The sequence below is a fragment of the Mustelus asterias genome, chromosome 17, assembly GCF_964213995.1.
Source record: "Mustelus asterias chromosome 17, sMusAst1.hap1.1, whole genome shotgun sequence".
In the NCBI taxonomy this organism is placed as follows: Eukaryota; Metazoa; Chordata; class Chondrichthyes; order Carcharhiniformes; family Triakidae; genus Mustelus; species Mustelus asterias.
In genome coordinates this window covers 38,089,240-38,113,449 of record NC_135817.1, presented here as the reverse complement: position 1 = coordinate 38,113,449, position 24,210 = coordinate 38,089,240, and the positions used below count along the sequence as shown (strand labels likewise).

Genomic DNA, 24,210 nt, shown 5'->3' with positions numbered 1-24,210 from the left:
AATGCCAATGTTTGACCAATGTTTCACATTTTCGGAAAACCAATGCGGGGTTTAAATGCACTGGCTGGCAATATTAACATCCTATCTTGGTAAAATGGTTGTATTCAATGATGGAATGTAGCATTTTACAGTACACAAGGAGGAAATTTGTGCAATGTTAGTTAAGCCAGCCCTAAATGAGTTATCCATCTGGCCTAATCCTTAACCCTTTCTCTAGAACCCAGTTACATCTTTTCAAATGTTTCCCTTTCAGAAACTGTTGGTGCTACTACTAATATCAATATTGGAAAGGTATTCCATGTCTTAACAAATCTAGGAACAAAGGGGCAGGAGTAAGCCATTTGGAAAATCGAGCCTGTTCCACTTTCATTTGTGTCATGGCCGGTCATCTACTTCAGTGTCCCTTTCCTGCACTACCATATCCCTTGATGTCAATATTCAGAAATCAATTGCTTTCTTTCTTGAACTTGCAGAGTGATTGAGCTTCCACAGCCCTTTGGGGGAGAGAAATCCAAAGATTCACAACCCTCATTTACCAATAAAGAAATTCCACCTCATCTCCGTCTTAAATGGCCTGCCCCTTATTCTGAGATTATGTCCCCTGCTTCCAGACTCACCAGCCAGAGAAAACATCCTATCTACATCCACCTTGTTGTGCCCTGTAAAGGTTTTGTAAGTTTCAATGAAATCACCTCTCAATCTTCGAAACTCGAGAGAATACAATCTCAAGACAATTCTGCCATCTCAGGGATGTCTGATGAACCTCCCTTGCACTCCCTCTGTTAAGTATTATAATTTTTTAGTTAAGGAAAGAAAACTGCACAAGTGTGGTCTTACCAAGGCTCTATACAGCTGCAATTTCACTTCTGTACTCCAATCCTGTTGTAATAAAGGTCTGCATATCATTTACCTTCCAAATTGCTTGCTACACCTGCACGCTAGCTTTTAAGTGACTCATGGACAAGGACACCCAGATCCCAATGGACATCAACATTTCTTTGAGAAATATTCTGCCTGTGATTTTTTTTAAAAAATCAAAGTGAGTAGCTTCACAATTATTCACATTATATTCCATCTACCGAAGTCCCCTTGAAGCCTCCTTGCATTCTCCTCATAACTTACATTCCCATTGAGTTTTCTGTAATCGCCAAATTTGAAAATATTACATTTGGTCCCACAGATCATTTATATAAATTGGGAACAGCTGTGCCCCGAGTACTGATCCCTCTGTACCCGTTTGGAACAGCCTGCCATCCTGAGAATGATCTGTGGGTTCCTACACTTTGCTTTCGTTCTGTAAAGCAATTCTCAATCTATATCAGTATATTATCCCCAATCCCATGTGCTCAAATTTTGTTTACTAACCTCTTGTGTGGGACTTTATCAAAAAGCCTTCTGAAAATCCAAATATGATGTGGAGATGCCGGTGTTGGACTGGGGTAAACACAGTAAGAAGTTTAACAACACCAGGTTAAAGTGTTTTAACCTGGTGTTGTTAAAAATCCAAATACACAGCATCCATTGGTTCTCCTTTACCTATGCTACAGGTAATATCCTCAAAAAAAATTCCAACATATTTATCAAACATCATTTTCCTTTCATGTATCTGTGTCGACTCTGCCTAATCATGTAACTATTTTCCAACTGTGTAGTTATCACACCTTTATAATAAATTTTAACATTTTTCCTGCTACTGATATCAAATGAACAGGCCAGTAATTCACTGTTTCTCTCTTCCTCCCTTCTTAAATAGTGGGGTTACATTTGCCACTTTTCCGTCTTTCCAGAATCTGTAGATTTTTGAAGATAACCACAAGTGTATCCGCTATCTCTGTAGCCACTCCCTTCAACATACTCTGGATGTAACTAATCCAGTCCAGGAGATTTATCAACCTTTAGTCCAATTACAATTTCCGACTACTACCTCTTTATTAATACCAACTTCTTTCAGTTCTTTATTTCTACAAGCTGCTTAATTCCCTAGTGCTTCTGAATGATTTTCTACATATTCTTCCATGAAGAAGGACACAAAGTAATTGCTTAGTTTCTCCATCATTTTGCTTTTCTCTATTTTAAATTCTTTTGTCTCTGCCTGTCATGGAACCACATTTATCCTTGCTAATCTTTTCCTTTTCACATACCTAAATAAGTTTTTGCAGTATGCTTTTGTTTCTGGCAGTCATATTCTTTTTTCGCTTTGCCAGGTTTTTGGTCCTCCTTTGCTGGATTCTAAAATGTTCCCAGTCCTCAGGCTTATGCTTTGTCTGGCAACATAATGAGCCTCACTCTTTGATCAATTGCAATCTTAAACTTCTTTTGTTAGCCATGGTTGCTTCACTTTTCCTGTTTGGCTTAGAGGAAATGTATATTTGTTGTAGACCATATAATCATACTTTAAATCTTGCCATTGCCTGTCTCCTGTCAGTGTTTTAGTTTATTTGTAAGTCACTATAGCCAACTTGCCCCTCATACCCTTCTAGTTCCCTTTGTTCAGATTTAAGTTTCAGAATGAACTAGATCACTTTTCAAACTTAATGTAAAATTCAATATATTATGGTCACTATTTCCTAGTGGCTCCTTTCCAACAAGATTATTAATTTGCTGTTTTTCATTACAGAATACTAAATCTAAAGTAACCCAATCCCTAAACATTCTGCTCCAGAAACCTATCTCGTACATAGTCATGGAATTCATCCTCCACGGCGTTAGCGCTAACTATGCAAATTGAAGTCAAATTGCTGTATTTCTCATGTTACATACGGCTCTAATTTTCTGGATTATACTGTGACCAACATTACCACAACTCTTTGGGGATCTATGAACAATTCACACCAATGTTAGCTGCCCCTTGCAGTTTCTTAGCTCCAATCAAATTGATTCTACATAAGACCGTAGGAGCAGAATTAGGCCACTCAGCCCATCGAGTCTGCTCCGCCATTCAATCATGGCTGATATTTTTCTCATCCCCATTCTCCTGCCTTTTCCCCATAACCCCTGATCCCCTTATTAATCAAGAACCTATATATCTCTGTCTTAAAGACACTCAATGACCTGGCCTCCACATCCTTCTGCGGCAAAGAGTTCCACAGATTCACCACTTTCTGACTGCAGAAATTCCTCCTCATCTCTGTTTTAAAGGATCGTCCCTTTAGCCTGAGGTTGTGCCCTCTGGTTCTTGTTTTTCCTACTAGTGGAAACATCCTCTCCATGCCCACTCTATCCAGGCCTCGCAATCTTCTGTAAGTTTCAATAAGATCCCCCCTCATCCTTCTAAACTCCGAGTAGAGACCCAGAGTCCTAAACCATTCCTCATACGACAAACTCTTCACTCCAGGGATCATTCTTGTGACCCTCCCCTGGACCCTTTCCAAGGCCAGCACATCCTTCCTTAGATATGGGGCCCAAAACTGTTCACAATACTCCAAATGGGGCATGACCAGAGCCTTATACAGCCTCAGAAGTACATCCCTGCTCTTGTATTCTAGCCCTCTTGATCCTTTGATCTAAGATCCTCTTTCAGCAACATACTGACCGTGTTCCTTATTGACAGTGCCACCCCTCCTCCATCACCTTTTTCCTATTGCTCCTAAATGACACAGGTCCTTGAATATTTAATTCTCAGTCACGATCACCGTGTAACCATGACTCCGTAATGGCAACTAAATCATACCATTTACCTCCACCAGTCCATCCATCCATCTTGTGGATCCCACCTGTCCCAGAACCAATCCCCTTGCCTCTGAAATCTGATGCCCTCTCTCCTACACCAATTCTCTAGCCATGTGTTCAATGGCTTAATCCTGCTATTCCTATGTTCACTAGCACATGGGTCTGGGAGTAATCCAAAGTTTACTGCTTTATTCGGTCTGCTTTTTAATTTCTTTCCTAATTCCCTAAAATCTGCTTTTGTCTTCCTTATGTCAGAGGACTGCGACCTCTGCCTGTTTACCTTCCCTCAGAAGATTGTCTTGCAGCCACGATGTGACATCCTTGACCCTGGCACCAGGGAGGCAACGAACCACTCTACAGTCACATCCACGGCCACAGAAATGCCTGTTTGTTCCCTTAACTAACAAATCCCCTGTCACTATTGCTCATCCATGCCTTTCTCCCCTCCTGTGCAGCTGAGTCACCCCTGATTCCACGAACCTGGTTCTTGCTGCTCTCCTCTGCGGAATCATGGCCTCGCCATTATCCAAAATGGAAAACCGATTAGCAAACAGATTGACTCGGGGGTCTCCTGCACCATCTGACTGGTTCTCTTCCACTGCCCGGTGTTCACCCATTTCATCTCTGCCTACCTGCTCCCAACCTGCGGCATGACCACCCTCCTCTCTAAGTAAATCAATTTCAAATTGTTCTCTTCATTCCTTTGGTGATTGTAAATTTACTGACTCACTAACCAATGGAGAGCTTTTCCCAATTAACCTATAAACCCTTCACAATTAGAACACCACATCTGATCCCTTAACTCATTCCAGTGAAAAGATAGACGTACTTGAGTCGCTTCTCCTATCTAAAGCACTTGAGCATTGATCGCATACTAATTAACCACTCATGGTGCAGCACATAATAGGATGGATGTGTGCTTGTGTCAGGGCTGCCCCTTAAGGTAAACACTGGGCTTATTAAAATAGAGGCTGTTGGAAAATTGGTGCTTGGCAGCATTTGAATTTGCTCGATCTTGCCCCCACTGCACAGAATTATGCTTTGGACACTTGGGAAGTATCATAGAATCACAGAAACCCTACAGTACAGAAAGAGGCCATTCGGCCCATCGAGTCTGCACCGACCACAATCCCACCCAGGCCCTACCCCCATATCCCTACATATTTTACCCACTAATCCCTCTAACCTACGCATCTCGGGACACTAAGGGGCAATTTTAGCATGGCCAATCAACCTAACCCGCACATCTTTGGTAGTTTGATGTACTGATGGTTCACCTCCACTGCAGGTTTTCTTTACCATCTTCTGTTTTGGCTGAGGTTGGAAATTCCACCTGGGTTGACTATTGGAGCACTGATTATTGGCTGCAGCTCTCCTCTGTTATTTTATTAGCTGAAGGACAACTGGGAAAGATGGGGATGCTGGAATTACTATTGAGGTTGCCACAGCAACAACAAGCATGGCAGTACAGATTGTTACAGGCCCAAAGAAAGTCAGCCTTCCAGCATCCCAGTGTTTTGCAGTTGGAAACCTTGCTGTGCCATGACTAAGCAGCATTGTATAATGAGGCTGCACCGTTTCAGGCAGGCAGGGGCCTGCTACAGCAGGAATTGGAGTCAAACCACAGGCCGCACACAATGCTGTGGCTAACAGGGTTAGTGACCCTCAATTGCTATGAAACAGGTGGCGACATGTGACATTAACAACATCATTCAATTGGCTTTCATGATGGCCATGATACAGATGCTGCCCGCAGAGAACAGTGCATTACTTTCTCAATGCGGGTTGCTATTCAGGAAGAGCGATTTGCCATTAAGATGAACATGATTGAAATCTAGAATAAGAGGCATTATTTCAATGTCATCATCTCTCTGTTAATCATGTTTGCATTAAATAGTTATCATCTTGGTTTCTACCATTCTGCCGATATTTCTGATTGTAAAGCAGATAAATCCAAAACTGCATACTATGGGGGGATGTTTCCTGTCCTGCCCGCCACGGGAATCGTAGCGGGTTTGGGGGGGGAGGGGGGTGCCAGATGGGATTTTCCAGATTTGGGGTGAGCGTGGCCCGAAAATCCCGCCCTATGTGTTATATTAACAGACAAATTAGTCCAATAAACCTGCATTTTTGGTCTTCATTTTTTCTCCAAACACCCACACAACCCTTTTTAGACACTGTCACAGTCTTCAGGGTATTGGGCTAGATATTTTCCCTGAGTAGAGTGTCAATGGACATTGCTGTCTTAACACCTCAAACTGAGGTATCAAATGAACATTTTTGCATCTGACTTTACCAAGGAAGAAGATGCTACCCAAGCTATGGCGGGAAATAAGGTAATGCAGACACTCGAAGGCTTTAAAATTGATGAGGGGGAGATTTTGGATAGGTTGTTCATATTTAAAGTGGATAAAGCACCAGGACCAGATGAGATGAATCAATGGATACTGAGGAAAGTGAGTGTGAAAATTGCAGGGCAATGGCCATTGTTCTTCACTCTTCCTTAGACTCGGTGACCATGCTAAATGTTCAAAAATGGGTGTAAAAATAAGCCCAAAAACCACAGGCTAGCCAGTTTAACTTCAGTGATGGAAACTTCTCGAAACAATAATTTGGGACAAACTTAATATCCACATGGGCAAATGCATGTAGATTAAAGAAAAACCAGCATGGATTTCTTAAGGGAAAATTGTGTTTAACTAACTTGCTGGAGTTCGTTTGAAGAGGCAACAGAGATGGTTAATGAGGGCAATGCTGTTGATGTAATGTACATGGATTTCCAAGAGGCATTTTATACATTGCCGCACAAAAAATTTGTGAGCAAAATTCTAGCTCATGGAATAAAAGGAAAAGTAGCAATATGGGTACAGAAGTGGTTGAGTGACAGGAAACCAAGAATAGTGGTTAATGAATGTTTTTCGGGCTGGAGGATTGTTTGTAAGGGGGTTCATAGAATCATATACCTTCGGCCCATCGAGTCCGCACCGACATATTCGAAACACCTGAACTCCCACCTAATCCCATCTGCCAGCACTTGACTCATAGCCCTGAACGTTATGATGTACCAGGTGTTCATTCAGGTACTTTTTAAAGGAGTGAGGCAACCCGCCGCGACCACCCTCCCAGGCAGTGCATTCCAGACTGTCCCACCATCTGGGTAAAAAAGTTTTTCCTCACATCCCCCCTAAACCTCTTGCCCCTCACCTTGAACCTATACCCCCTCGTGACTGACCCTTCAACTAAGGGGAACAGCTGCTCCTTATCCACTCTGTCCACACCCCTCATTATCTTGTACACCTCGATCAGGTCACCCCTCAGTTTTCTCTGCTCCCACGAAAACAACCCAAGCCTACGCAACCTCTCTTCATAACTTGAATGTTCCATCCCAGGCAGCATCATGGTGAACCTCCTCTGCACCCCCTCCAGTGCAATCATATCCTTCCGATAATGCGGCGACCAAAACTGCACACAGTACTCTCGATGTGGCCTCACCAACGTTCTATACAAATCCAACATGACTTCCCTGCTTTTGTAATCTATGCCTTGATTGATAAAGGCAAGTTCCCATATGCCTTTTTCACCACCCTACAAGACCTTCCACTTTGAGAGATCTGTGGACAAACACACCAAGGTGCCTTTATTCCATAGAACTTCCATTCATTGAGTACTTTCTTGTCAAGTTACTCCTTCCAAAGTATACCATCTCAGACTTTTCATGTTAAATTCACTTATCTGCCCATTTGACCATTCCGTCTATATCTGCTTGTAGCCCAAGACACTCCACCTCACTATTAACCACCTGCCCAATCTTTGTGTCATCCGCAAACTTACTAATCCTACCCCCCACGTAGTCATTAATGTCATTTATATGAATAATAGGGGGCCCAACACACAAACCTGTGGTTGGACACTGGTTTCCAATCACTAAAGCAGCCTTCTGTCATCACCCTCTGTCATCACCCTCTGTCTCCTACAACTGAGCCAATTTTGAATCCACTTTATCAAATTACCCTGTATCCCATGCGAATTTACCTTCTTTACAAGTCTCCCATGTGGGATCTTGTCACAGACTTTGCTGAAATCCATATAAACTACATGCACTATCCTCCTCTACACGCGTGGTCATCTCCTCAAAAGAATTCAGTCAAATTTGTTAGGCATGGCCTCCCTCTGACAAAACCATGCTAACTCTCTGATCAAGCTTTGCCTCTCCAAGTGGAGATAGATGCTCTCCTTCAGACGTTTCTCTAATAGTTTCCCTACCACTGACGTGAGACTCACTGATCTGTAGTTCCCTAGTTTATCTCTGCAACCTTTCTTAAATAGCGGAACCACATTAGCTGTTCTCCAGTCATCTGGCACCTCCCCCGTGGCCAGAGAGGAATTGAAAATTTGGGTCAAAGCCCCTGCAATCTCCTCCCTTGCCTCCCACAGCAGCCTAGGACACAATTCATCTGGACCTGGAGATTTAGCCACTTTTAAGGCTGCCAACACCTCTAATACCTTGCCCTTCCCTGTGTCATTTTGCTCAAGAACCTCACAGTCTCTCTGTCCCTGAATTCCATACCATCGTTATCATTCTCTTGGGTGAAGACGGTGTGAAATATTCATTCAACACTCTACCAATGTCATCTGGCTCCACCCACAAATTGCCCTCTTGGTCCCTAATGAGCCTTACTCTTTCCCTGGTTATCCTCTTCCCATTGATATACTTATAGAATATCTTGGGATTTTCCCTACTTTTGCCAGCCAGAGCTTTCTCATATCCCCTCTTTGCATTCCTAATTGCTTTCTTAAGCTCCACCCTGCACTTTCTATACCTCACTAATGCCTCCATTGGTTTGCTCCCTTTGTACTTTTTAAAAGCCTTTCTTTTCCTTCTCATTGTATCCTGAATATCTCTGGTCATCCATGGTTCTCTGGGCTTGTTATTCCTACCTATTACCCTAGAGGGAGCATGCTGGGCTTGCATCCTCCTCATTTCCTTTTTGAATGCCCCCCACTGCTCTTCTGTATTTTTTCCCATTAGTAGCTGTTCCTGGTCTGCCTTAGCCAGATCCTGCCTTATTTTACTAAAGTCTGCTCTCTGCCAATCTAAAACTTTTTTTTGCAGCTTGTCTATTTCCTTGTCCATGTTGTGATTGCTGTCACTAAAATGCTCCCCAATCACCACCTCAACCACCTGTCCAGCTTCATTCCCCAGAAATAGCCCCAGCACAGCTCTTCCCTTGTTGGATCCTCCACATATTGACTTAAAAAGTTCTCCTGTACACATTTCAAGAAAGCTACTCTATCCAAGTCCTTAACGCTATGTATTTCCCAGTTAATGTTTGGAAAGTTGAAATCACCTCATGTAATAACCCTACTGTTATTGATTTTACTCACCTCCACAAACTGAGCAAATATTTGCTCCTCAATATCCTTCTGACTATCTGTGGGTTTAATAAACACCTAAAAATGTGGCTACCCCTTTTTTATTCCTAAACTCTATCCACAAAGCTTCATTTGATGTCCCCTCCAAGATATCATCTCTCCTTTCTGCAGTAACTGACTCCTTAACTAATAATGTAATGCCTCCACCTCTTTTACCTCCTCCCCTGTCTTGCCTGAAGATTCTATATTGCCAATCGTGTCCTTCCTTCAACCATGTCTCTGTGATGGCTACAATAACATCGTGTCAATCATTGCCCTCAACTCATCCGTTTTACCTGCAATACTCCTGGCTTTAAAGTATAGGCCATCCAGCCTGGTCTTACTCTCTTGAAACTTAATACAGCTGCACTCCCTCTGACATTTTTGTTTTGCTGTATAATTCTGTGCCCTCACTCTGCTGTGTCCCCTTCCCCTGCCAACTCATTCAAACTCCCCCAGGGGTCAATGTTAGCAACCTTGCCGCTCCTGATATATATTAATGACCTCGACCTTGGTGTACAGGGCACAATTTCAAAATTTACAGGTGAAACAAAACAAAGCATTGTGAACTATGAGGAGGATGGTGTAGAATTTCAAAAGGGCATGGACAAGTTGGTGGAGTGGATGGGTAAGAGGCAAAGGAAGTTCAATATGAAGTGATTCATTTTGGTAGAAAGAAAATGAAGAGACAATGTAAAATAAAAGATACAACTCTGAGCAGGTTGCAAAGGCAGAGGGGACTGGGAGTACATGTGCGTAAACTACTGAAGGTGACAGGACAGCTAGAGTGATTAATAAAGCATGCAATGTCCGAGGCTTTATTAATAGAGACATAGCCTCCTTTCTCTTGTACTCTATGCTGTACAAGACACTAATTTGGACTCCGCTGGAGTATTGCGTCCAGTGCATTGGCAGTTCTGTAGAAGGGTCATTGACACTCAAAACATTAATTCTATTTCTCTCCACAGATGCTGCCAGTCCTGCTGAGTTTATCCAGTTTTTTTTCTGTTTTATTCCAGATTTCCAACATCCACAGTATTTTGCTTTTATTTGAAGGTTTTGATGGTGTGGGTTGAGGGATAAATGTTGCCAGGACACGAGAAAAATATTCCTGCTTTTGCTGTTTAAAGAAAAACTAACATTGGATCTCTAACATCCACTTAAAACGCCAGTTGCAGATTCAGCTTTGTCTCATCTGAAAGATGGCATCCCTGGCACCCCCTCAGTACAGCACTGAAATGCCAGCCTAGATTACGCCTTCACGCCTTGTTATAGCTGAGGCCAGAGTGCTACCACTGAGACAAGCTGACACTTGCAGGGAGACTTGAAAGGCTTTCTATGGAGCAGAGAAACAATTTCAAACTGTCCACTGATTTATTTGACACAAAATACATGAATAAACACAACACTGTATCCACAGTGAGAACAACCAACTTCTGCACATTTGGTTATGGGCAATAACAAAGTCCTATCTACCAAATCTATAAACCTTGCTCATTTATCAATTTAAATCTCAAGTTCCAAACTATAGGCAACGTTTTTCTCATGTCTGTCAACCTACAGCTTACTCTGTATGCAAAATAGAGAGAGAGAGAAAAAGGTAAACTTCTTTGCCCCCTTTCCTAAGTCTTTAAGTTGGGCTTAACTGTCATTCAAATTTATTGCGCATGACTGTTCTTCAGAGCTAATAACTAAGAACCTCTTCAGAACTAAAGACAGAAAATGCTGGAAAGACTCTTCAGAGCTCTGAAAAAGTTATTCAGGCTCAAAACATTAACTCTGTTTCTCTCTCCACAGATGCTGCCAGACCTGAGATTTTTTTCAGCAATTTCTGTCATTTTAGATTCCTGGCATCTGCAGTGTTTTGCTTTTGTTCAAAATTGCTACCCTTTGATGTGTGAGCATGAGCTTCCTAATCTCTACAATTCTCTCAAAGGGTGTGGGAGTGGCATCCATTGGAGCTTTCAAGAGTGAGATCAGTTGTCTTATTAGGGTATGGAGCAAAGTAAATGTTCTTCTACCTTAGCCCCCTTCAAATTTTGCAAATAGAATGGTGCCCCACTCCTTGGGTGTAACAATGGTGTTCTCACAACAGCCTGAAATGTTTGTGCACAAAAATACCTCCTGAATTCCAGTCCAAAGATGTGCAGGTTAGGTGGATTGGTCATGCTAAATTGCCCTTTACCATGGGGGTTAGCGATGATAAATATGTGAGGTTATGAGGATAGGGCTGGTGTTTGGGCTGGGCAAGATGCTCTTTTGGAGAGTCGGTGCAGACTCGATGGGCCAAATGGCCTCCTTCTGCACTGTAGGAATTCTATAAATCTATGAATGGCTAATACACACTGATAACCACTTTGTTGCTGGGTTATTGTTGAGGGGGAAAAAAATGAAACTTAGCCTTGCTATCAGTTTCAGTTTGGACAATAATTAGACAATAATCTCACTCCTTATAGACACACTATGGAAACACCTTTATTGTGGTTTGAGAAAAATAAAGAACTAAGATGTGTACAGGCCAATCAGCCCACCAACATTCTTCCCTCGAGTACCCAATAATCACCTAGCCTAGCAAAGAATTGTCTAAAATTCTGTCCCTATGATCTGACCAATTGTGACAACCCCATTTAGCATTTCTCACAAGTTCTGTATGATACCTGATTTAAATTTGTTTTAGCTATTATTTCAGTGTATGTAAAACTTTTTATATAAATGTATGGTGACTTCTGTCTGGGAATTTATTTTATTCAGAGAAAATTTTGCAGGTTATCTCCAGGAATCATCATCTCCCCATAAAGTCATTCTCAGCATTGGCATTAGTTGTTATAGGTAAAATGAGAAAGTATCACTACCCTGGCATCACCACCTATCCATCGCATCATCCAAATGTCCTGCATTTTCGGGATACTAACTTGGATGAAGAAAGGAGAAGCTAGTGGTGTTCAGCTGGTGCTGTTCAGAAGGGAGGGAGTTCCAGGATTTTGACCCAGCCATTGGAAGGAATGTTAATATATTTCCCAGTTACGATGGTGAGTGGCTTGGAGGGTAGTGGTTTTTCCCCAGGTGTCTACTCTTGTTCTACTAAATGGTAGAGTTCATGGGTTAGCAAAGTGCTGTCTCAGTAGCCTTGGTGAGTTCCTGCAGTACCTCTTGTAGATGGCATACACGGCTGCTACTTTACGTCAATGGTGAAGGGAGAGAATGTTTGTGTTTGGGGTGCCACTCAAGCGGGCATTTCCAACTCATTCTGAAATGTTACTTCTCCAATGGTCTCCAGATCTAACGAAGTGGAATATTTTTTTAATTGAAGTCTTCAGAGTGGTGGCTGGAATTCAAATCAGCGTGGCCTTTAGTTTTAAGTTCCCCTCTACCATGGCTTGCTGGAACTACAGCAGTGCTGTTGCAGCAAATTCACCATGTATATCAGCATGTCCATTCAGTAACATTGTACAGATTTGAAATTGGTTTGTTTATTTGCAAGTTCTGCTTCAAGCTTTGAGTCGTTCTGTGTTCGCTTAGTTTATTGCAAGTTTGGAGGTTAATGAAGAGGCAATGAGTGCTAAGGCGTGAGGGAAATTTGGATAGACAAAAGGAACTCGGTAATGTGTTGTATGGATATGATGAAAATTAGTATATTATCCATCTGTGGAAAATGGCAGTAGCTGTAATAACATAAGAGCAGGAGTTGGCCATAGGACCAGTGGAACTAACGCTGTCATTTGTTAAGATAGCTGATCTAATATCGCAACCTCCACTTTCCTGCCATAACCCGATATCTGCCTTAAGCCCTTGATTCCATTGGAAGTTTTATACTCTGAAGTTATAAAAGTCATGTGACTGGGTAATGATAAAAAGAAAAACTTGCATTCATATAGAACCTTTCATGTACACAGAACATCCTAAAATGCTTTAAAGCCAATCTAGCAATTTCTAAAGTCAGGTCACTCTTGAAATGCAGGAAATGTGTTGTAATGCAGCTAATTTGAACACAGCAAGCTCTCTCAAACAGCAATGTGATAATCAGATAATCTTTCTTTAAAAATTGATACTCCCTGAATGATAAATAGTAGCCAGGACATCAGGGACAACTTCCCATTCTTTGAAAAAGCTAAGAGTAGATAGGTATAAATGTCTTTTTTCAGGTTGGCAAGATGTAGTGAGTGGTGTGTCACATCGATCAGTGCTGGGACCTCAACTTTTTACAATTTATTTAAGTGACTTGAATGAGGGGATGGTTGCCAAATTTGCTGACAGCACAAAAATAGGTAGGAAAGTAAGTTGTGAAGTGGGCATAAGGAGGCTACAAAAAGCTATAGATAGGTTAAGTGAGTAAGAAAAGATCTGGCAAATGGAGCATAATACACAAAATGTGAAATTGTCCATTTTGGCTGGAAGAATAAAAAAGTATATTCCCTAAATGGTGAGAGATTGCAGAGCTCTGAGGAGCAGAGGGATCTGGGTGTCCTCGTACACAAATCACAAAGAGCTAATATGCAGGTATAGCAAGTCCTTGGGAACGTGAAGAGAATGTTTCATTTATTGTGAGGGTAATTTAATGCAGAAGTAGGGAGGTTATGCTTTGGTTGTACAGGGGCATTAATGAACACATTCAAAATACTATGTACAGTATAGGCCACCTTATTTAAGGAAGGGTAGACTTGTGGTGCAATGGGAGTGCACCTGACTACAGATCAGAAGGTTGCATGTTCAAATCATGGCAGGTTCACGGAGTTTTTCTGCATCTTTGGTTCCAGGATTTTTTTTGGGCGGCATGGTGGCACAGTGGTTAGCACTGCTGCCTTGTAGCGCCAGCGATCTGGGTCCATTTCTAGCCTTGGGTGGCTGTCTGTGTGGAGTTAGCACATTCTCCCCCTGGCTGCATGGGTTTCTCAGGATGGATGTGGAGAGGATCTGGAAGGAGGGGTCACTGTTTAAAAATAAGGGGTCACCCATTTAAAACAAAGATGAGATGAGGGTTGTGAGTCTTTGAAACTCTTTCTGAAAAAGTGGTGGAAGCAGAGTATTTGAATATTTTCAAGACAGCGAGAGATAGATTCCCGGTAAGCAAGAGGGTGATAGGCGGGCAGGATGCAGATTTGACCTCTCAAATCAGATAAGTCTGATTTCTATAGGTTTTCTATAAGTGTTTTCTACAGGCCACCCAATAGTAGCGGAGATGTGGAGGAGCAGATTGGGAAGCAGATTCTGGAGAGATGTGATAATAACAGAGTGGTCGTGATGGGAGATTTTAATTTCCCAGATATCGATTGGAATATCCCTAGGGTAAGGGGTTTAGATGGAGAGGAGTTTGTTAGGTGTGTTCAGGAGAGCTTCCTGACACAGTATGTGGATAAGCCTACAAGAGGAGAGGCTGTGCTTGATTTGATATTAGGGAATGAACCTGGGCAGGTGTCAGATCTATCAGTGGGAGAGCATTTTGGGGTTGGTGATCATAACTCTATCTCCTTTACACTAGCATTGGAGAGAGATAGGATCAGCCGAGCTAGGAAAGTGTTTATCTGGAGTAAGGGCAACTATGATGCTATTAGGCAGGAAATTAGAGGCATAAATTGGAAGGAGGTTTTCTCAGGGAACTGTACGGAAGAAATGTGGCAAATTTTCAAGGAAAATTTGTCTGGAGCTCTGCACAGCAATGTTCCGGTGCGACAGGGGAGTTATGGTAGGTTACAGGAACCGTGGTGCACGAAAGCTGTAACAGATTTGGTCAGGAAGAAAAGAAAAGCCTACAAAAGGTTCAGGGAGCTAGGTAATGTTAGAAATCTAGAAGAGCATATGACTAGTAGGAAGGAACTAAAGAGGGAAATTAGAAGAGCCAGGAGGGGACATGAGAAGGCCTTGGCAGACAGGATAAAGGAAAACCCCAAGGCATTCTACAAGTATGTGACGAGCAAGAGGATAAGATGTGAAGGAATAGGACTTATCAAATGTGACGGTGGGAAAGTCTGTATTGAACCGATTGAAATAGCAGAGGTACTCGATGAATACTTTGCTTCAGTATTCACAGTGGAAAAGGATCTTGGTAGTTGCAGCGCAGACTTGCAGTGGACTGAGAAGATTGAGCATGTGGGCATTAGGAAAGAGGATGTGTTGGAGCTGTTGAAAAGCAGCCAGTTAGATAAATTGCCGGGACTGGATGGGATGTACCCCAGGTTACTGTGGGAGGTGAGGGAAGAGATTGCTGATCCTCTGGCGATGATCTTTGCGTCGTCAATGGAGACGGGAGAGGTTCCGGAGGATTGGAGGATGGCAGATGTAGTTCCATTATTCAAGGAAGGGAGAAGATATAGCCCAGGGAATTATAGACCGGTGAGTCTAACCTCAGTGGTAGGTAAGTTGATGGAGAAGATCCTGAGAGGCAGGATTTATGAACATTTGGAAAGGAATAGTATGATCAGAAGTAGCCAGCATGGCTTTGTCAGAGGCAGATCATGCCTTACAAGTCTGATTTGAGTTTTTTGAAGATGTGACTAGACACTTAGTAAGAAGTCTCACAACACCAGGTTAAAGTCCAACAGGTTTATTTGGTAGCAAATACCATAAGCTTTCGGAGCACAGCTCCTTCGTCAGATGGAGTGGATATCTGTTCTCCAACAGTGCACAGACACAGAAATCAAGTTACAGATTACTAATTAGAATGCAAATCTCTACAGCCAGCCAGGTCTTAAAGGTACAGACAATGTGGGTGGAGGGAGCATTCAACACAGGTTAAAGAGATGTGTATTGTCTCCAGACAGAACAGCTAGTGAGATTCTGCAAGATCAGGGGGAAAGCTGTGGGGGGTTACTGATAATGTGACATAAATCCAACATCCCGGTTTAGGCCGTCCTCATGTGTGCGAAACTTGGCTATCAGTTTCTGCTCAGTGACTCTGCGCTGTCGTGTGTCGTGAAGGTCGCCTTGGAGAACGCTTACCTGAAGATCCAAGGCTGAATGCCCGTGACTGCTGAAGTGCTCCCCCACAGGAAGAGAACAGTTTTGCCTGGTGATTGTCGAGCGGTGTTCATTCATCCGTTGTCGTAGCGTCTGCATGGTTTCCCCAATGTACCATGCCTCGGGACATCCTTTGCTGCAGCGTATCAGGTAGACAACGTTGGCCGAGTTGCAAGAGTAGGTACCGTGTACCTGGTAGATGGTGTTCTCACGTGAGATGATGGCATCCGTGTCGATGATCTAGCACGTCTTGCAGAGGTTGCTGTGGCAGGGTTGTGTGGTGTTGTGGTCACTGTTCTCCTGAAGGCTGGGTAGTTTGCTGCGGACAATGTTCTGTTTGAGGTTGCGTGGTTGTTTGAAGGCAAGAAGTGGGGGTGTGGGGATGGCCTTGGCGAGATGTTCGTCTTCATCAATGACATGTTGAAGGCTCCGGAGGAGATGCCGTAGCTTCTCCGCTCCGGGGAAGTACTGGACGACGAAGGGTACTCTGTCCACCGTGTCCCGTGTTTGTCTTCTGAGGAGGTCGGTGCGGTTTTTCGCTGAGGCGTGTCGGAACTATTGATCGATGAGTCGAGCGCCATATCCTGTTCTTATGAGGGCATATTTCAGCGTCTGGAGGTGTCTGTTGCGATCCTCCTCATCCGAGCAGATCCTGTGTATTCGGAGGGCTTGTCCGTAGGGGATGGCTTCTTTTACGTGTTTAGAGTGGAAGCTGGAGAAGTGGAGCATCATGAGGTTATCCGTGGGCTTGCGGTACAGTGAGGTGCTGAGGTGACCGTCCTTAATGGAGATGCGTGTGTCCAAGAATGCAACCGATTCCAGAGAGTAGTCCATGGTGAGTCTGATGGTGGGATGGAACTTGTTGATGTCATCATATAGTTGTTTCAGTGATTGCTCACCATGACTCCAAAGGAAGAAAATGTCATCGATGTATCTAGTGTATAGCATCGGTTGAAGGTCCTGTGCGGTGAAGAAGTCTTGTTCGAACCTGTGCATGAAGATGTTGGCATATTGAGGTGCGAATTTTGTCCCCATGGCTGTTCCCTGTGTCTGGATGAAGAACTGGTTGTTGAAGGTGAAGATATTGTTGTCCAGGATGAAGCGGATGAGTTGTAAAATTGCATCTGGAAACTGGCAGTTGACGACATTGAGTGCTGAGGCCGTTGCAGCAATGCCATCGTCGTGGGGGATGCTGGTGTAGAGTGCCGAGACATCCATTGTGACAAGGAATGCTCCTGGTTCAACTGCTCCATGTGTGTTGAGTTTCTGTAGGAAGTCCGTAGTGTCGCGACAAAAGCTGGGGTTTCTTTGTACAATGGGTTTCAAGATGCCCTCAACATAGCCGGAGAGGTTCTCGCACAGGGTTCCATTTCCTGAAACGATGGGACGGCCGGGTGCGTTTGCCTTGTGTATTTTTGGGAGGCAGTAGAGATCTCCAACGCGTGGAGTACGTGGGATGAGAGCACGGAGGGTGCTCTGAAGGTCCGGATCAAAGGTTTTGATCAGAGTGTTGAGTTGACGGGTGTGTTCTTTGGTCAGATCTGTGGGCAACTGTCTGTAGTGTTCCTCGTTGTTCAGTAGTCGGTACACTTCTTTGCAGTAATCCGTTCTGTTCAGTATGACGATGGCCCCTCCTTTGTCTGCTGGTTTGATGACAATGTTGCGGCTGGTCTTGAGAGCGTGGATGGCGTTGCGTTGTGCTTGGGTGATGTTCGGTGCTGTCTTGTGAGTGCGGCTGATGAATTTGGTGTTGACGCACCTCCACTTGACGCACCTCCACCTCCACTCGACACTTAGACAGGGGAAGAGCGGTAGATGTGGTTTATATGGATTTCAGTAAGGCATTTGATAAGGTGCCCCATGCAAGGCTTATGGAGAAAGTGAAGGGGCATGGGATACAAGGGGACATTGCTTTGTGGATTCAGAACTGGCTTGCCCACAGAAGGCAAAGAGTGGTTGTCGATGGGTCTTTTTCAGCATGGAGGTCGGTCACCAGTGGACTGCCCCAGGGATCTGTTCTGGGACTCTTGCTCTTTGTGATTATTATAAATGACCTGGATGAGGAAGTGGAAGGATGGGTTGGCAAGTTTGCTGATGACACAAAGGTTGGAGGTGTTGTGGATAGTGTAGAGGGATGTCAGCAGTTGCAACGAAACTAAGATAAGATGCAAGACTGGGCGGAGAAGTGGCAGATGGACTTCAACCCAGATAAGTGTGTGGTGGTTCATTTTGGCAGGTCAAATAGGATGGAAGAATATAATAAGGGTAAAACGCTTGGCAGTGTGGAACAACAGAGGGATCTTGGGGTCCAGGTTCATAGAACACTCAAAGCGGCGTCGCAGGTAGAGGCTGTGGTTAAGAAGGCGTATGGAATACTGGCCTTCATCAATAGAGGAATTGAGTTTAGAAATCGGGAGATAATGCTGCAGCTGTATAGGACCCTGGTCAGACCCCACCTGGAGTACTGTGCCCAATTCTGGTCGCCTCATTACAGAAAGGATGAGGAAGCCATGGAACGGGTGCAGAGGAGATTTACAAGGATGTTGCCGGGATTAAGTGGTATGCCTTATGAGGATAGGTTGAGAGAGCTAGGTCTATTCTCCTTGGAGAGGCGAAGGATGAGAGGTGACCTGATAGAGGTGTATAAGATGTTGAGAGGTATTGATAGAGTGGATTCTCAGAGGCTTTTACCCAGGGCTGAAATGCTTGTCACGAGAGGCCACAGGTTTAGGGTGCTGGGGAATAGGTATAGAGGAGATGTTAGGGGTAAGTTTTTCACTCGGAGGGTGGTGGGTGCGTGGAATCGGCTGCTGGTAGTGGTGGTGAAAGCGGATTCGATTGAGTCTTTTAAGAGACTTTTGGATAGGTTCATGGAGGTTCGTAAGATAGAGGGTTATAGATGAGCCTAGAAGGTAAGGAAATTGTTCGGCGCAACTTGTGGGCCGAAGGGCCTGTTTGTGCTGTAGCTTTTCTATGTTCTAAGTCATGATCTTATGAAATGGGGGAACAGACTCGAGGGGCTGAATGGCTTACTGCTCCTTGTTCGTACAATGGGATTATTTGCATCTATCTGAGCGAGCAGGTGCAGGCTTAGTTTGATCTGAGAGACAGCACCTCCCAACATTGCCACATGCAGTCAATACTACAATGAGCGTCAGCCTAGATCTTTGTGCTCAAATTTCTCGAGTGGAAATTAAATCCATAACTTCCTGACTCGGGTGAGAGTGCTACTAACTGAGCCAGGGCTGACACACAGAGATTTCTATTCCCATACCTAGATAATACTACTGCCCATGAAACGGTTTTTCAGTTTCGATTTCCCTATTGGCTGCAGCAGTATATTTATCTCCTAATCTGAAACATTCTCCTGAAAAAATCTGCATTAGAATTTTTCCACTCTAGCTCGTGAAATTTTTATTTTCTCATATTGCCTTAGTTGAAGAAATTTTAGATATTCTCTTGAAGCTTTCTATTTTTATCAAAATTGATCTAAATTAAAAGTTCAAGCATACGCTTTTAAAATTTGGGACTCCCACCCCTCCCCAACAATGAAGCCGGGCAAGGATTCACCAGGAACTATTCCTTTGTAAGGTGCCTGCTGTTCAAATCTGTATTTGGAAAAAAATATTCCGGCATTTCATCTCTGGCAATGTTTCTGTTACAAAACAATTTTGTATTTGTTCTGGGAGAAGTCCATATCAATGGAAGTACTCACAATGTGCTTCATATGATGGAGGAGGAAGCACTGGGTGGTCTGGAGGGATCTTGTACCTTTAGTAGTGTCCACAAAATTGGATCCAGGAAATGTTCTGCTTTAAAGACATTACGACAAATGAAAGAGATTAATTTTCATGTCAGAATGTCACTTTACAATCTTTACAACCAATTGTTTCTCAATTCTTCATGCTTCTGACATTCCAGCATCACTGATTCCAGTCTTCAGCCAATTTGATGAATTCCACATGGCATCAAGAAACCATTGAAGGCACTGGGTACAACAAAGGCTATGGGTCCAGGAAATGTCTCAGTTGTAGTCCTGGAAGGCCTGTGCTCCAGAACTAGCTAAACTGTTCCAGTGCAGCTGCTACACTGGCATCTACGCAACAATGTGGAAAATTGCCCACGTGTCAGATCCACCAGAAGTAGGACAAATGCAATTCGGCCAATTACTTCCCATCAGTCTACTCTCAATCATTATCAAAGTGTGGCAAGGTGTCATCAACAGTGTTCTGAAGAGGCACTTACACTGCAATAACTTCACTGATGCTCAGTTTGGGTTCTACTAGGGCCATTCAGCTCCTGATTTATTTTAACCTTGGACAAATTAGCTAAATTCAAGAGGTGAATTGAAAGTTGACATGCATTTGACTGAGTGTGCCATCAAGGAGCCCAAGTAAAATTGAGATCAATGGGAATTGGGGGCAAAACTTCTACTGGTCAGAATCATGCCGAGCACAATGTAGAAAGATGGTTGTGATTGATGGAGGCGAGTCATCTCAGTCCCGGGACATCACCGCAGGAGTTCCTTAGGTTTGTGTTCTGAACCCAACCATTTTCAGTGATATTCCCTCCATCATAAGATCAAAGTGGAGGATGTTCACTGATGATTGTACAAAGTTCAGCTCACTGCATTTCAGAACGGTTAATGTGGAGGCGGTCAATGATTTCGAAGTACTGCGTTTGAGCAAAATAAACTTGCAGGGCTACAGGGATGGAGTGGTGAAATGGGACTGATTGGATTGCACTCCAGAGCGTCAACATAGACTCGAGAGCCAAATGGCCTTACTTTGCGTTTTCAACTACCCTTCCTCACCGTACAAGTTTCACAATTCCTCAAATACTGAAGCAGTCCTTGCCTACATACAGTAAGACCTGGACAACATTCAGGCTTGGATTGATAAGTGGCAGTGACATTTGAACCACACAAGTGTCAAGCAACAACAATTTATGTCAAGCAACAAGGTATTTTGAGAGACAGGATCTACAGGCATTTAGAGATGCAAGGACTGATTAGGGACAGTCAGCATGGCTTTGTGAGTGGAAAATCATGTCTCACAAATTTGATTGAGTTTTTTGAAGGGGTAACCAAGAAGGTAGATGAGGCCAGTGCAGTTGATGTTGTCCACATGGACTTTAGCAAGGCCTTTGAAAAGGTACCGCATGGTAGGTTGTTGCATAAGGTTAAATCTCACGGGATCCAGGGTGAGGTATCTAAATGGATATAAAATTGGCTTCTTGACAGAAGTCAGAGAGTGGTTGTAGAGGATTGTTTTTCAAACTGGAGGCCTGTGACCAGCGGTGTGCCTCAGGGATCAGTGCTGGGTCCACTGTTATTTGTCATTTATATTAATGATTTGGATGAGAATATAGGAGGCATGGTTAATAAGTTTGCAGATGACACCAAAATTGGTGGCATAGTGAACAGTGAAGAAAGTTATCTCCGATTGCAACGGGATCTTGATCAATTGGGCCAGTGGGCTGACTAATGGCAGATGGAGTTTAATTTAGACAAATGCGAGGTGATGCATTTTGTTAGATTGAACCAGGGCAGGACTTATTCAGTTAATGGTAGGGCATTGGGGAGAGTTACAGAACAAAGAGATCTAGGGGTACATGTTCATAGCTCCTTGAAAGTAGAGTCGCAGGTGGACAGAGTGGTGAGGAAGGCATTCGGCATGCTTGGTTTCATCGGTCAGAACATTGAATACAGGAGTTGGGACGTCTTGTTGAAGTTGTACAAGACATTGGTAAGGCCACACTTGGAATACTGTGTGCAGTTTTGGTCACCCTATTATAGAAAGGATATTATTAAACTAGAAAGAGTGCAGAAAAGATTTACTAGGATGCTACCGAGACTTGATGGTTTGAGTTATAAGGAGAGGCTGGAGAGACTGGGACTTTGTTCTCTGGAGCATAGGAGGCTGAGGGGTGACCTCATAGAGGTCTATAAAACAATGAGGGGCATAGATAATGTAGATAGTCAATATCTTTTCCCAAAGGCAGGGGAGTCTAAAACTAGAGGGCATAGGTTTAAGGTGAGAGGGGAGAGATACAAAAGTGTTCAGAGGGGCAATTTTTTCACACAGAGGGTGGTGAGTGTCTGGAACAAACTGCCAGAGGTAGTAGTAGTAGAGGCGGGTACAATTTTGTCTTTTAAAAAGCATTTAGATGTTACATGGGTAAGGTGGGTATAGAGGGATATGGCCAAATGCGGGCAATTGGGATTTGTTTAGGGGTTTAAAAAAAAGGGCGGCATGGACAAGTTGGGCCAAAGGGCCTGTTTTCATGCTGTAAACCTCTATGACTCTAACAAGAGAGAATTTAATCAGCTCCACAACATTCAACAACATTACCATCACTGGAACCCCACCATCAACATCTTGGAGGTTACTCTTGATGATGAGATTAACTGGACCAGTCATATTAATATTGTGCCTACAAGAGCAAGTCAGAGGCTGGGAATTCTGTAATGAGTAACTAAACTCCTGACTCACCAAAATCTGTACAACTTAGGAGTTTGATGGAATACTCTTGCCTGGAAGAGTGCAGGTATAATAGCGCTCAGGAAGCTCGACATCATCCAGGACAAAGCAACCTGCTTGATCAGCAGCCCATCTGTCACGTATTTGAATCTTTGTCAACGTCTGATTGGACCACAACCAGAGTATTCTGTCCACATCTGGCCACCACACTTAAAAATAATGTGAAGGTGCTTGTTAGGGTGCAAAGGAGATTTACCAAAAGCGTTCCAGAGCTGAGGAAGTTTAGCTACAATGTTAGGTTGTAGAAGATATGGTTGTTCTCCTTAGAGCAAAGGCAATTGAGGTTGGATCAGATAGAGGTGTACAAAACTAAGACAGATTCAGATAGGTAAATGGTCCATTGAGCTGATACAAGAACTAGGGCACACAGATTTAAGGTTTTGGACAAGCAATAAAGAAATGTGAGGAAGACTTTTTTATGCAGCCAATCGTAATGATCTGGAACTCGCTGCATTTCAGAATGGTTGACTGAAGACAGTCAATGATTTCAACGTACTGCATTTGAGCAAAATTAACTTGCAGGGCTACAGGGATGGAGTGGTGAAATGGAACTGATTGGATTGCACTACAGTGAGCCAGCATAGACTCGATAGCCAAATGGCCTTATTTTGTGTTTTCAACGACCCTTCCTCACCTTTCGTGACCTGTCTGCATCCTTTGAGACAGTTGATCACACCATCCTCCTCCAGTGACTCTCCATCAATGTGTAATTGGGTGGGACTGAATTCACCTATTTCCATTCTTGCATATCTAATCATGAGCAGAGAATTGACTGCAAAGGTTTCTCTCCCTGCTCGCATACAGTTGCTACTACTGGCCCCCAACAATCTATCCTTGCCCCCCACTTCTCACTGGCATGCTGCCCCACCCCAATGCCATCTGAAAGCCAGTTTGTTTTCACATTTATGCTGATGGTACCAGCTCTACCTCATTATCACCTCTCTTGACCTCTCCACCATCTGAGTTGTCAGACTGTTTACCTGTATTGGATGTACTTGCCTGTATTGGATGTACTTGCCTGTATTGGATCCACTGCTGCATGAGCATTGTCCTTCGTCCTCACCCCAAACTCCATTCCCTGGCCATCAACTCCATCCCACTCCTTGGTGGCTGTCTGAAGTGAAACTCGACTGCATGTAACCTTGGTATCATCTCTGCCATGATGTGGAGATGCCGGCGTTGGACTGGGGTAAGCACAGTAAGAAGTCTCACAACACCAGGTTAAAGTCCAACAGGTTTATTTGGTAGCAAATACCATAAGCTTTCGGAGCACAGCTCCTTCTCACTCCATCTGACGAAGGAGCTGTGCTCCGAAAGCTTATGGTATTTGCTACCAAATAAACCTGTTGGACTTTAACCTGGTGTTGTGAGACTTCTTACTGTGATCATCTCTGCCTCCAGGATGAGCTTCTGACCACCCATTTAAGCCAACACTAAGACCCACCTAATTCTCTACCTCCATGCCTTTGCTCATCTGCTCAGGCAGCAATGCCTTGATTTCAAAATTCTCAACTTGTTTTCAAACCGCTTCATGCTCTCACCCCTTCCTATATCTGTAATCTCCACAGCCCTCCAGTCTGGGTGTGTGTTGTGCGTGTGTCTGTGGTCATGTGCGTGCCTGTGTGTGTACTCTGCA

General features: G+C 43.6%; 1 protein-coding gene across 1 annotated transcript in view; it reads left to right on the top strand.

Annotated features, from left to right (window-relative positions):
- pola1 (polymerase (DNA directed), alpha 1) overlaps positions 1-24,210 on the top strand; it is a 293,912-nt gene that overhangs the window by 214,799 nt on the left and 54,903 nt on the right. The window lies entirely within an intron of this gene.